At 36.5% G+C, this 12,997-nt stretch overlaps 1 protein-coding gene across 1 annotated transcript in view; it reads right to left on the reverse strand.

The window, feature by feature from the left end:
* Positions 1 to 12,997, reverse strand: part of LOC122440146 (prolyl 4-hydroxylase subunit alpha-2-like) — a 117,122-nt gene that overhangs the window by 102,303 nt on the left and 1,822 nt on the right. The window lies entirely within an intron of this gene.

Here is a 12,997-nt window from a genome sequence, read left to right on the forward strand (position 1 = left end):
CAATACAGTGAAAATGAGTGTACTACCCAAAGCAATCAATAGATTCAATGCAAGCCCTATCTAGCTACCAACGGTATTTTTTAGAGAGCTATAACAAATAATTTAACAATTTGTATGAAAATACAAAAAAACCTCAAATAGCCAAAGCAATCTTGAGAAAGAAGAATGGACCTGGAGGAATCAACTGCCTGACTTCAGGCTATAATACAAAGCTACAGTCATCAAGACAGTACGGTACTGGCACAAAGACAGAAATATAGATCACTGGAACAAAATAGAAAGTCAAGAGATAAATCCACGCACCTATGGACACCTTATCTTTGACAAAGGAGGCAAGAATATACAATGGAGAAAAGACAATCTCTTTAACAAGTGGTGCTGGGAAAACTGGTCAACCACTTGTAAAGAATGAAACTAGAACACTTTCTAACACCATACACAAAAATAAACTCAAAATGGATTAAAGATCTAAATGTAAGACCAGAAAACTATAAAACTCCTAGTGGAAAACATAGGCAAAACACTCTCTGACATAAATCACAGCAGGATCCTCTATGACCCACCTCCCAGAGTAATGGAAATAAAAGCAAAACTAAACAAATGGGACCTAATTAAACTTAAAAGCTTTTGCACAACGAAGGAAACTATAAGCAAGGTGAAAAGACAGCCTTCAGAATGGGAGAAAATAATCGCAAACAAAGCAACTGACAAAGAATTAATCTCAAAAATATACAAGCAGCTCCTGCAGCTCAATTCCAGAAAACTAAATGACCCAATCAAAAAATGGGCCAAAGAACTAAACAGACATTTCTCCAAAGAAGACATACAGGTGGCTAACAAACACATGAAAAGATGCTCAACATCACTCATCATCAGAGAAATGCAAATCAAAATCACAATGAGGTACCATCTCACGCTGGTCAGAATGGCTGCTATCAAAAAGTCTACAAACAATGAATGCTGGAGAGGGTGCGAAGAAAAGGGAAGCCTCTTACACTGTTGGTGGGAATACAAACTAGTACAGCCACTATGGAGAACAGTATAGAGATTCCTTAAAAAACTGCAAATAGAACTGCCATATGACCCAGCAATCCCACTGCTGGGCATACACACCAAGGAAACCAGAATTGAAAGAGACATGTGTGCCCCAGTGTTCACTGCAGCACTGTTTACAATAGCCAGGACATGGAAGCAATCTAGATGTCCATCGGCAGATCAATGAATAAGAAAGCTGTGGTACATATACACAATGGAATATTACTCAGCCATTAAAAAGAATGCATTTGAATCAGTACTAATGAGGTGGATGAAACTAGAGCCTATTATATAGAGTGAAGTAAGTCAGAAAGAAAAACACTAATACAGTATACTAACATATATATATGGAATTTAGAAAGATGGTAATAATGACCCTATATGCGAGACAGCAAAAGAGACACAAATGTAAAGAACAGTCTTTTGGACTCTGTGGGAAAAGGCTAGGATGGGATGATTTGAGACAATAGCACTGAAACATGTATATTATCAAATGTGAAACAGATCACCAGTCCAGGTTCAATGCATGAGACAGGTGCTCAGGGGTGGTGCACTGGGATGACCCTGAGGGATGGGATGGGGAGGGAGGTGGGAGGGGTGTTCAGGATGGGGAACACATGTAAAACCATGGCTGATTCATGTCAATGTATGGCAAAACCCACTACAATACTGTAAAGTAATTAGCCTCCAATTAAAATTAATTAATTAAATAAAAAAAATAAAATAAACACTAAAAAAAAAAAAAAAAAAAGAAAATGCCCATCCCTTCCCCAAAATAACTGAAATACTCCTCCCACTCATTAGCAAATGAAATTACCCACCTACCTCTACAAAAACTGACAACTCCATACCCTGCTGCCTCTCTCACCTTCTGTGATGGCCCACACTCTGTGTATGGAGTGTATATATACCTGAATAAACCTTTCACTTTACTATGCTCACCCTTGAATTCTTTCCTGAGCTAAGCCAAGAACCTACACTTGATGGCCATCCTATTTAATCCATTTTATCTGCACCATTGGTTTATTAGCTGTAACTTTTTAAAAAATTTTGTAATGGTTGCTATGGAGTTCACAATATGCATATTTAACTTACTGTGAAAGGCTTTTATATATTATTATGTCTCCTTACTAAATGTAAATACTTTATAACGCTATGCCTCCATTTTCTGAGAGCTGGGACATGACCATCCTCTCTGGCCCCACTTCCTTTCCTGTAACAATGTGAAGATATCAGGAAAATATAAACCATAACCAGGAGAAAATCAATCAACAGAAAAGGACCCAACAATGATAAGAGTATAAGCCACTAAACAAGAACTTTTAAATAGTTATTATAAATATTATGAATAAGCACAAAGATATAAATAAAAACTTGAACATAATGAGAAGCAAATATTATTTAAAAAGAACTAAGCAGGGACTTCACTGGTGGTCTGTTCTTCAGTCGCTCAGTCGTGACCAACTCTTTGTGACCCCATGGACTGCAGCACACCAGGCTTCCCTATCCTTTACTATCTCCCCGAGTTTGCTCAAACTTACATCCACTGAGTCGACCATCCAGCCATTGTATCCTCTGTTGCCCCCTTCTTCTCCTGCCCTCAATCTTTCCCATAATCAGGGCAGTTTGTCATTTAATTGGTGAACTTCTTCTGAGCTAAAGGCTTTATTTCCTTTTTGAATAGTTATTATTTATTTGGCTATGTGAGGTCTTAGCTGCATCATGGGGGGGGGGGATCTTTTGGTGCACTGCACAGATCTTTCATTGCAGTGCACACAGTCTCTAGTTGTGGTGCTTGGACTCAGTAGCTCTGAAGAATGTGGGATTTTAATTCCATGACCAGGGACTGGACCCAGTTCTCTGCACTGCAAGACAAATTCTTAACCACTAGACCACCAGGGAAGTCCCTAATTGAAGAATTTTGATCACTGATATTTAAAGTAATTATTAATATAGCTGTATTCATTCAGTCACTCAGTCGTGTCCGACTCTTCGCGACCCCATGGACCACACAGCACACTAGGCCTCCCTGTCCATCACCAACTCCTGGAGTCCACTCAAACTCATCTCCATTGAGTTGGTGATGCCATCCAACCATCTCATCCTCTGTCGTCCCCTTCTCCTCCTGCCTTCAATCTTTCCCAGCATCAGGGTCTTTTCCAATGAGTCAGCTCTACGCAACAAGTAGCCAAAGTATTGGAGTTTCAGCTTCAACATCAGTACTTCCAATGAACACTCAAGATTGATCTCCTTTAGAATGGACTGGCTGGATCTCCTTGCAGTCCAAGGGATTCTCGAGAGTCTTCTCTGACACCACAGTTCAAAAGCATCAATTCTTCAGTGCTCAGCTTTCTTTATAGTTCAACTCTCATATCCATACATGATTACTGGAAAAACCATTGCCTTGACGAGATGAACCTTTGTGGGCAAAGTAATGTCTCTGCTTTTTAATATGCTGTCTAGGTAGGTCACAGCTTTTCTTCAAAGGAGCAAGCATCTTTTCATTTCATGGTTGCAGTCACCATCTACAGTGGTTTTGGAGCCCCCAAAATTAAAGTCTGTCACTGTTTCCACTGTTTCCCCATCTATTTCCCATGAAGTGATGGGACCAGATGCCATGATCTTAGTTTTCTGAATGTTGGGCTTTAAGCCAACTTTTTCACTCTCCTTTTTCACTTTCATCAAGAGGCTTTTAGTTCTTCTTCACTTTCTGCCATAAAGGTGGTATCATTTGCATATCTGAGGTTATTGCTATTTCTCCCAGCAATCTTGATTCCAGCTTGTTCTTCCTCCAGCCCAGCATTTCTCATAATGTACTCTGCATATAAGTTAAATAAGCAGGGTGACAATAAACAGCCTTGACGTACTCCTTGCCTGATTTGGAACCAGTCGTTGTTCCATGTTCAGTTCTAACTGTTGCTTCCTGACCTGCATACAGGTTTCTCAAGAGGCAGGTCAGGTGGTCTGGTATTCCCATCTCTTTCAGAATTTTCCAGTTTATTGTGATCCACACAGTCAAAGGCTTTGGCATAGTCAATAAAGCAGAAATAGATGTTTTTTTGGAACTCTCTTGCTTTGTTGATGATCCAGCAGATGTTGGCAATTTGATTTCTGGTTCCTCTGCCTTTTCTAAAACCAGCTTGAATATCTGGAAGTTCACGGTTCACATATTGCTGAAGCCTGGCTTGGAGGATTTTGAGCATTACTTTACTAGCGTGTGAGATGAGTGCAAATGTGCGGTAGTTTGAGCATTCTTTGGCATTGCCTTTCTTAGAGATTGAAATGAAAATTGACCTTTTCCAGTCCTGTGGCCACTGCTGAGTTTTCCAAATTTGCTGGCATATTGAGTGTAGCACTTTCACAGCATCATCTTTCAGGATTTGAAATAGCTCAACTGGAATTCCACCACCACCACTAGCTTTGTTCATAATGATGCTTCCTACAGCCCACTTGACTTCACACTCCAGGATGTCTGGCTCTAGGTGAGTGATCACACCATCGTGATTATCTGGGTCGTGAAGATCTTTTTTGTACAGTTCCTCTGTGTATTCTTGCCACCTCTTCTTAATATCTTCTGCTTCTGTTAGGTCCATACTATTCCTTTGTTGAGCCCAACTTTGCATGAAATGTTCCCTTGGTATCTCTAATTTTCTTGAAGAGATCTCTAGTCTTTCCCATTCTATTGTTTTCCTCTATTTCTTTGCACTGATCACTGAGGAAGGCTTTCTTATCTCCCCTTGCTATTCTTTGAAACTCTGCATTCAAATGGGTATATCTTGCCTTTTCTCCTTTGCATTTCACTTCTCTTCTTTTCACAGCTATTTGTAAGGCCTCCTCAGACAGCCATTTTGCTTTTTCGCATTTCTTTTTCTTGGGGATGGTCTTGCTCCTTGTCTCCTGTACAATGTCACGATCCTCCATCCATAGTTCATCAGGCAGTCTGTCTATCAGACCTAGTCCCTTAAATCTATTTCCCACTTCCACTGTATAATCGTAAGGAATTTGATACCTAGATTAAGATGTATCATATTTGTTATTCTACTCATTGCCCTTGTTCTTTGTTTCTTTGTCCTCTACTCTTTCTTTCTTCTCTGGTTTTAATTAAGAATTTTATATAATTTTATATCCCATAATTAGAATATCAACTTCTTAAAAACTTACAGTAGTTGCCCTAGAGTTTTCAATATGTTTACTTGCACATTAACACTGTACTGCTTCTTGGGTATTGCATATACCTTATAACAGAGTATTCTCAATTTTTCCTCCTATTTCTTATAACACTGCTCTCATTCATTTGATTTGTGTGTTAACTATAATCATTTAATATATTTTTCCATTATTATTGAACAAACTAATATCTTCTTTACTATTTATTGAACTGTTCCTTTATATACAGACCCTATATATATATATATATTCTGACACACACCATTTTACTTCTCGCTGAACAACTCCTTTTAATATTTCTTCCAAGGTAGCTCTACCAGCAACAAATTCCCTCAATTTTTATCTGAGAAAGTCTTTATTTTACCTTTGGAAGGTTAATTTCACTCAATACAGAATTCTGGGTTAATGTGTTTTTTGTTTGTTTTCAACACTTTAAATATTTCTTCTTGCTTGCATGACTCTGAACAAAGGCCTGATATAACTTTTATACTTGTTCTTCAACAAGTAAAATAGTTTTTTCCTTATGTTTTCCTTCAAAATTTTTTCTTTTTCTTTGATTCTGTGCAGTTTGGGATAGACTTTTGCATATTTTTCCTGCATCATGTACTCTGAGTTTGTTGGATCTGTGGTTTGGTGTTTGTCATTAATTTTGAAAAATTCTAAGCTGTGCTTACCTTAAATATTTCTTCTATTCCTTTCTCTCTTTTCCTTTTGGGATTTCCATTATACATATGATACCTCTTTTGCAATTTTCTCATAATTCTTGGATATTCTGTTCTAACATTATTTTTCTCTTCTTTTCAGCCTAAGAAGTTCCTGTTAACATATCTTCAAGTTCACGGTTTCTTTCCTCATTTCTGTCCAGCTGATAAACCCATCAAAGGTAGTCTTCATTTCTGTTACAGAAGTTTTAAAATTTCTAACATTTCCTTTATTTAAATTAATTTTTATTGGCATATAGCTGATCTGCAATGTTGTGCTAGTTTCTACTGTATGGCAAAGTGAATCAACTATACATATACATATGTCCACTATGTTGTAGATTTTATCAACCATACAGAGTATTGAGCAGAGTTCCTGTGCTATTCAGTAGGTTCTTATTAGTTATCTACTTTATATATATATATAGTTGGAGAAGGAAATGGCAATCCACTCCGGTACTCTTGCCTGGAAAATCCCATGGATGGAGAAGCCTGCAGGCTACAGTCTATGGTAGTCTATAGTCCATGGGGTCGCAAAGAGTCAGACACAACTGGGTGACTTCACTTTCACTTTATATATAGTAATGTGTATATGTCAATCCTAGTCTCCAAATTTATCTCCTCCCCTCAAGCATTTCCTTTTAAATCTTAGAGTTTCCATGTCTCTGCTTACATTATCCATCTGTTCCTTTATGTTGTCCACTTTCCCATCAGAGCCCTTAGCATAAAGGAAAAACTGGGAAATAAGATGTCCACAGAAAGCTTTGAAAAGCTCTGACACAACTGTAGGACTCTAGAATGCCACTCACGTGTATAGTGCACTGTACATTCCTAGGGAAGACCTAAGAAGGCCCTAATCTCACATTTCCCTCTGCCCTTGAGTTTCTGTACCAGCAGGATATGAAAGATAAGGCAGAGTTGTAAACTCTCTGCCTGAGTATCGAAAGTATGCCCTGACATCCACACAGAATCCCTCAGCAAACACTGAGAAACTTTTGTGGCAAGATAACTAAGAAAATCTTTGTTCAAAAATTAGCTGACCAACTAACAAAGCAGAGACTTAAGAAGCTACACAAAGAACATATACACTACAGAACAGAATTATAGTGTATAAGTCATTAAACAAACAGGATCAACAACAACAAAACCTGGGAGTAAGATGAAGGGGAATCTGATTTCCAGAGTTCCCATGTTATATTACTAAAATACCCAGTTTTCATACCTCAAAAATACAAGACATGCAAAGAAACAGGGAAGTACAGTTTTTACACAGAAGAAAAGCAATCTGGAAACCCACACATTGCACTTACTAACTAAGACTTTAAATCAACTATTATAAATATTTTCCAAGAATTAAGGACAATTATGTCTAAAAAATATTAGAGAATAATCATGATGTCTCATCAAAGAGAGAATACTATAAAGAAAGTAAAGTATAAAAAAGAACCAAATGGAAATTCTGGGCTTGAAAAACACAAGAAATGTAACACAAAATTTACTAGAAGGGCTCACCAACAGATGTGAACTGGCAGAAAAAAAGAATCATTGAACTTGAAGGTAGGTCAAATGAGGTTCTTAGTGTGAGAAACAGAGAGGAAAAAAGAATGAAACAAAACAAACAGAGCCTGGAGTGATATCAGGGAATACAGCAGAGTAAGAAGAGCCAGGAATCTCTCTCTCTGTAGCTAGACAATAATTGCAGTGTCAAAAAATGTCTAAACTGACTGTTACGGAACTCCAGAGTACACTTGAAAGTTTGCAGCTTCTAAGGGAATGCTTGGCTGGTAAACTGCAGTTGGTATCATTTGATTTCAGAACTCAATAGAATTCCAACTATTCATCCCTATGTCAGGTGGCAACAGGGATGGAAACCCACATTTCTGGCATGGCTGAAGCCACAGTGGATAATAAAAACCTTGTCCTCCAGGTAGAGAGGCTAGCTGTCATTGTTCTAATCTCTACCAGCTAAAGCAGCTTCCAGGAGATTTAAAGGAACCACATCTATTTTTATGGACATCCAAAAATAATCACATATATAGTAGAATTTAGAAAGCCACTATGAATGCCCAGGGAAAGAGGCAGGCTGAGAAAAGACAATGAGAACTTAAGCTTTCATCTTAGGCTACTCCCCAGCAAAGAGATACCCTACAATAATAACAACAAAATATGCTAACCCTAGGGAAGAGGGAGAATACTTTATCCAGAATTAGCAAATTATAAAATTCAAATATATATTTTGAGCAAGGGAAAAAAATTACAAGGTATACAAAGAAACAGGAAAGTATAGTCCATACAAAAGAACAAAATAAATCAACAGAAATTATACCTGAGTAAATCCAGGTATCAGACTCACTAGACTAAAATTCTTTAATATGCTTGAAGAGTTAAAGTAAGACATGAACAAAATAAGAAATGATGTATGAACAAAAAGAGAGTAACAATGGAGACAGATACTATATAAAGAAGCCAAAAAGAAATTATGGAGTTGAAAAGTACAATAACTGAAATTTAAAAAATATACTACAAGGGTTACAAGCAGACTTAAGCAAGCAGGAAAAAAAAAAAAGATTTTAAATCCAAAAAGGTTAGAACAGACTAACAAGGATATTATATATCAATAAAATGGTCAATACAGCAAGAAGATATAACAATTATAAACTTTTACACACACCATAAAGAAGGCTGAGCACCAAAGGATTGGCATTTCCAAACTGTGGTGCTGGAGACTTTTGAAAGTCCCTTGGATTCCAAGGTGATCAAACCAGTCAATCCTAAAGGAAATCAACTTTGAATATTCACTGGAAGCACTGATGCTGAAACCAAAGCTCCAATACTTTGGCCACTTGATGCAAAGAACTGACTCACTGGAAAAGACCCTGATGCTGGGAAAGACTGAGGGTAGGAGGAAAAGGTGGTGACAGGGAATGAGGTTGTTAGATGGAATCATCGATTCAATGGACATGAGTTTGAGCAACTCTGGAAGAGAGTAAAGGACAGGGAAGCCTAGCATGCTGCAGCAGTCCATGGGATTGCAGAAGAGTCAGACATGACTGAGCAACGAAACAAAAACACACACCTTATAACAGATTCTCAAAATACAGGAAGTAAAAATTCACAAAACAGAAGGGCAAAATAGATACTTCTACAGAAATAGTTGGAGATTTCAATACTCTACTTTCAATAATGAATAGATCAACCAGACAAAAGATGAATAAGGAAACACAGCACTTGAGAAACACAATAAATCAACTAGACCTAAGAGATGTATGAAGAACAATCCATCCAACAATAGAATATTTTTTCAAGTGCATATCTTCTCAAGTGTACATTGGACATTCTCTAAGCTACCTCATATGTTAGACCACAAAATAAGTCACAACATATTTTAAAAGATATATATCATACAAAGCATCTTCTCTGACTAGAAGCTGAAGCTCACAAATATGGAGAAATTAATAACAAAGTCTTAACCAATTGGTTAAGAACAAATTAAAAGAGAAATTAGAAAATACTTAGTGACAAACGAAAATAAAAATACAACATACCAAAACTTGTGGGATTCAGTGAAAGCAGTGGAAAGAGGGAAATTTTATAGCTGTAAATGCTTACATGAGAAAAATAAGAAAGATTTCAAATTAACTTTACAACTTAAGTAACTAGAAAAAAAAGAACAAACTAAACCCAAAGATGGTAGAAAGAAGGAACTAATAAAGATAGACCAGAGATAGACAAAACAGATAACAGAAAAACAACAGAAAATTAATAAAACCAAAGTTGGCTCTTTGAAATGATGAACAGAACTGACAAATCTTCAAATAGGTTGACAATGAAAATAAGAGACAGAAGACAAACTACCAAAATCAGAAATGAATGAGGGGACATCACTACAAACTTTCAGCAATAAGAACATAAGAGGATTCTATGGCCAACTGTATACCAACAAATTAGATAGCTTAGAAGAAAGGGACAAATATATAAATTAACTAAATCGACTCAAGAAGAAATAGAAAATCTCAGCAGATCAATAATAAGTAAAGATACTGAAGCGGTAATCAAAAACCTTCCAAAGAACTAAAGTCCTAGACCAAATAGCTTCACTGGTGAATTTTACCAAATATTTTAAAAAGCATTAATACCAATTATTTTCAACTTTGTCCAAAAAGTTGAAGGGAAGGGAACAGTTCCTATCTCATTTTATGAAGGCATTGCCCTGGCAAGTAGTGTCTAAAATCAAAGTCAGATAAAAGCATTACAAGAGGAAAATTAAAGACCAATATCCCTTATAAATGTAAAAAATTCAACAAAATATTAGCAAAAAAGTCCAACAGCATATTAAAAGAATTATGCACCATGACCAAGTGAGATTTAGCCCCTGATGCAAACGTAGTTCAACCTAAGAAAGTGGATCAATGCAATATATTACATTAATAGAGCAAATGGGAAAAAAACACTTGATCATCTCAATTGACACAGGATTCTTATTAGACATAATCCAATATCCTTTTATGATAAAAAAAAATCTCATAAAGCTAGGAATAGAGGGGAAATTCCTCAACACAATAAAGAGTATTCATGAAAAACTCACAGTTAACATAGTACTCACTGGCAAAAGACTGAAAGCTTTCCCCTGAAGATCCAGAAAAAAACAAGGATTTCCACTTTGACCACTACTATTCAACGCTGTTACTGAAAGTGCTAGCCAGGACCATTAGACAACAAAAGAAATAAAAAGGCATCCATATAGGAAAGGAAGAAGCAAAATGGTCTCTACTCACAGATAACATGAGTCTATACAAAGAAAGCTGAGCACCAAAAAATTGACGCTTTTGAACTTTGGTGTTGGAGAAGACTCTTGAGAGTCCCTTGGACTGCAAGGAGATCCAACCAGTCCATCCTAAAGGAGATCAGTCCTGAGTGTTCATTGGAAGGACTGATGCCGAAGCTGAAACTCCAATACTTTGGCCACCTGATGCGAAGAGTTGACTCATTTGAAAAGACCCTGATGCTGGGAGGGATTGGGGGCAGGAGGAGAAGGGGACGACAGAGGATGAGATGGCTGGATGGCATCACCAACTCGATGGACGTGAGTTTGAGTAAACTCCAGGAGTTGGTGATGGACAGGGAAGCCTGGCGTGCTGCAATTCATGGGATCGCAAAGAGTCAGACACAACTGAGCAACTGAACTGAACTGAACTGATACAAAGAAAATCTCAAAAAATCCACAAGAAAGCTACTTGTGCTAACAAACCAACCCCAAAGTTGCTGGGTACAGTATAAACACACAAAAAGCTGTGTTTCTGTACACCAGCAATGAACAATCAGCAAAGAATATTAAGAAAGCAATTCCTTTTATAATAGTATGTAAAAGAATTAAATACTTAGGTATAAATCTAGCCAAGAAAGACTTGTACAATGAAAACTACAAAGAATTGCTGAAAGAAATTTTAAAAGATCTAAAGAAATGGAAACGCTAGGAAGACTTAAGTCACTATTCATCTGTTAATACTACCCAAAACAATTTATAGGTTAAATGCAATTCCTATCAAAATTCCTAGAGCATTTTGGCAGAAATGGAAAAGTTGATGCTCAGATTCATCCAGGAGTGTAAGGGATCCCAAACAGCTGAACAATCTTGAAAAGAATAAAGTTGGGAGGACTCACATTCTCTGACTTCAAAACTTACTACAAAGCCAGTACAGCAATTAAAGAGCATGAATGAACAACAACCAAAAAAGCTAAGCCTTAAAAATGAGCAAAGGATTTGAATAGACTTTTGCTCAAAGAAGATATGCAAATAGCTAATAAGCAGATGAAAAGATGCTCAATATCACTAATTACTAAGGAAATACAAACCAAAACCACAATGAGATACCACCTTATACCCATTAGGATAGCTGCTATCAAAAAAGCAAAACCAAAAACCTAGTGATGATGAGGATTTGGAGATACTGAAACTCATGTACTGTTAGGGGGAATGTAAAATAGTGTAACAAATATGGAAAAGAGGACAGAAGTTCTAAAAAATTAAAAAACAGAATTGCCATATGACCCAGCAAGTCCAATTCTGGATATTATACCCTAATGAACTAAAGGCAGGTTCTTGCAGAGTTATTTGTACACTTATATTCATAGCAGCATTAATCACAAAAGTCAAAAGTTAGAAGCAATCCCAGTATTCAAAGACAGATGAATGAATAAATACAATATCCATATGATATGTTATATACATATGATGTAGTATTATTCAGCCTTAGAAAAGATGGAAATTTTGACATATGCTACAATGTGAATGAACTTTGAGGACAACTGCTAAGTAAAATTAGCCAGTTAACAGAAAAGGCTAATAAATTCATAGAGACCTAAAGTAGAAGAATGGCTGCCAGGGGGAAGTGGGAAATAGAAGTTAGAATTTCATTTTTCAAACAAACATATTTCCAGAGATTGGTTGCATAGATGTGACGTGTATGTAACACTATCGAACTGTATGTCAAAAAAATGGTTAGACGGCAAAATATTTTATGTTATATGTATCTAAACACTATTTAAAAAATTTTAAGTATGTAACTGGCCTAAAGACACACATAAACCAAGAGAATAGTATAGAAAGCCCAGAAATAAACTGAATTGTACACTCACAAGTGGTTAAAATGATAAATATCATGCATATTTTACTACATTAAAGAACAGAAAAAATAAAACCAAACCTGAATCTTTAAAAATATTTTATATAGTCAAAATGGTCAAGAACAAAAGATATGTTAAACAGTGAGATAAGAATAAAAATAATTCACAATGCAAAAGATATCTAATATTATAAAAGAATAAATATGAACAAATATAGACCAATAAATTCTAAAACCTATAAAAGACAAAATGATAAAAGTGGGTACAAGCATGAGACAAGTGCTCGGGCCTGGTGCACTGGGAAGACCCAGAGGAATCGGGTGGAGAGGGAGGTGGGAGGGGGGATCGGGATGGGGAATACGTGTAAATCTATGGCTGATTCATATCAATGTATGACAAAACCCACTGAAATGTTGTGAAGTAGTTAGCCTCCAACTAATAAAAAAAATAAATAAATAAATAAATAAATA

Source organism: Cervus canadensis, chromosome 4, assembly GCF_019320065.1.
Source record: "Cervus canadensis isolate Bull #8, Minnesota chromosome 4, ASM1932006v1, whole genome shotgun sequence".
Classification (NCBI taxonomy): Eukaryota; Metazoa; Chordata; class Mammalia; order Artiodactyla; family Cervidae; genus Cervus; species Cervus canadensis.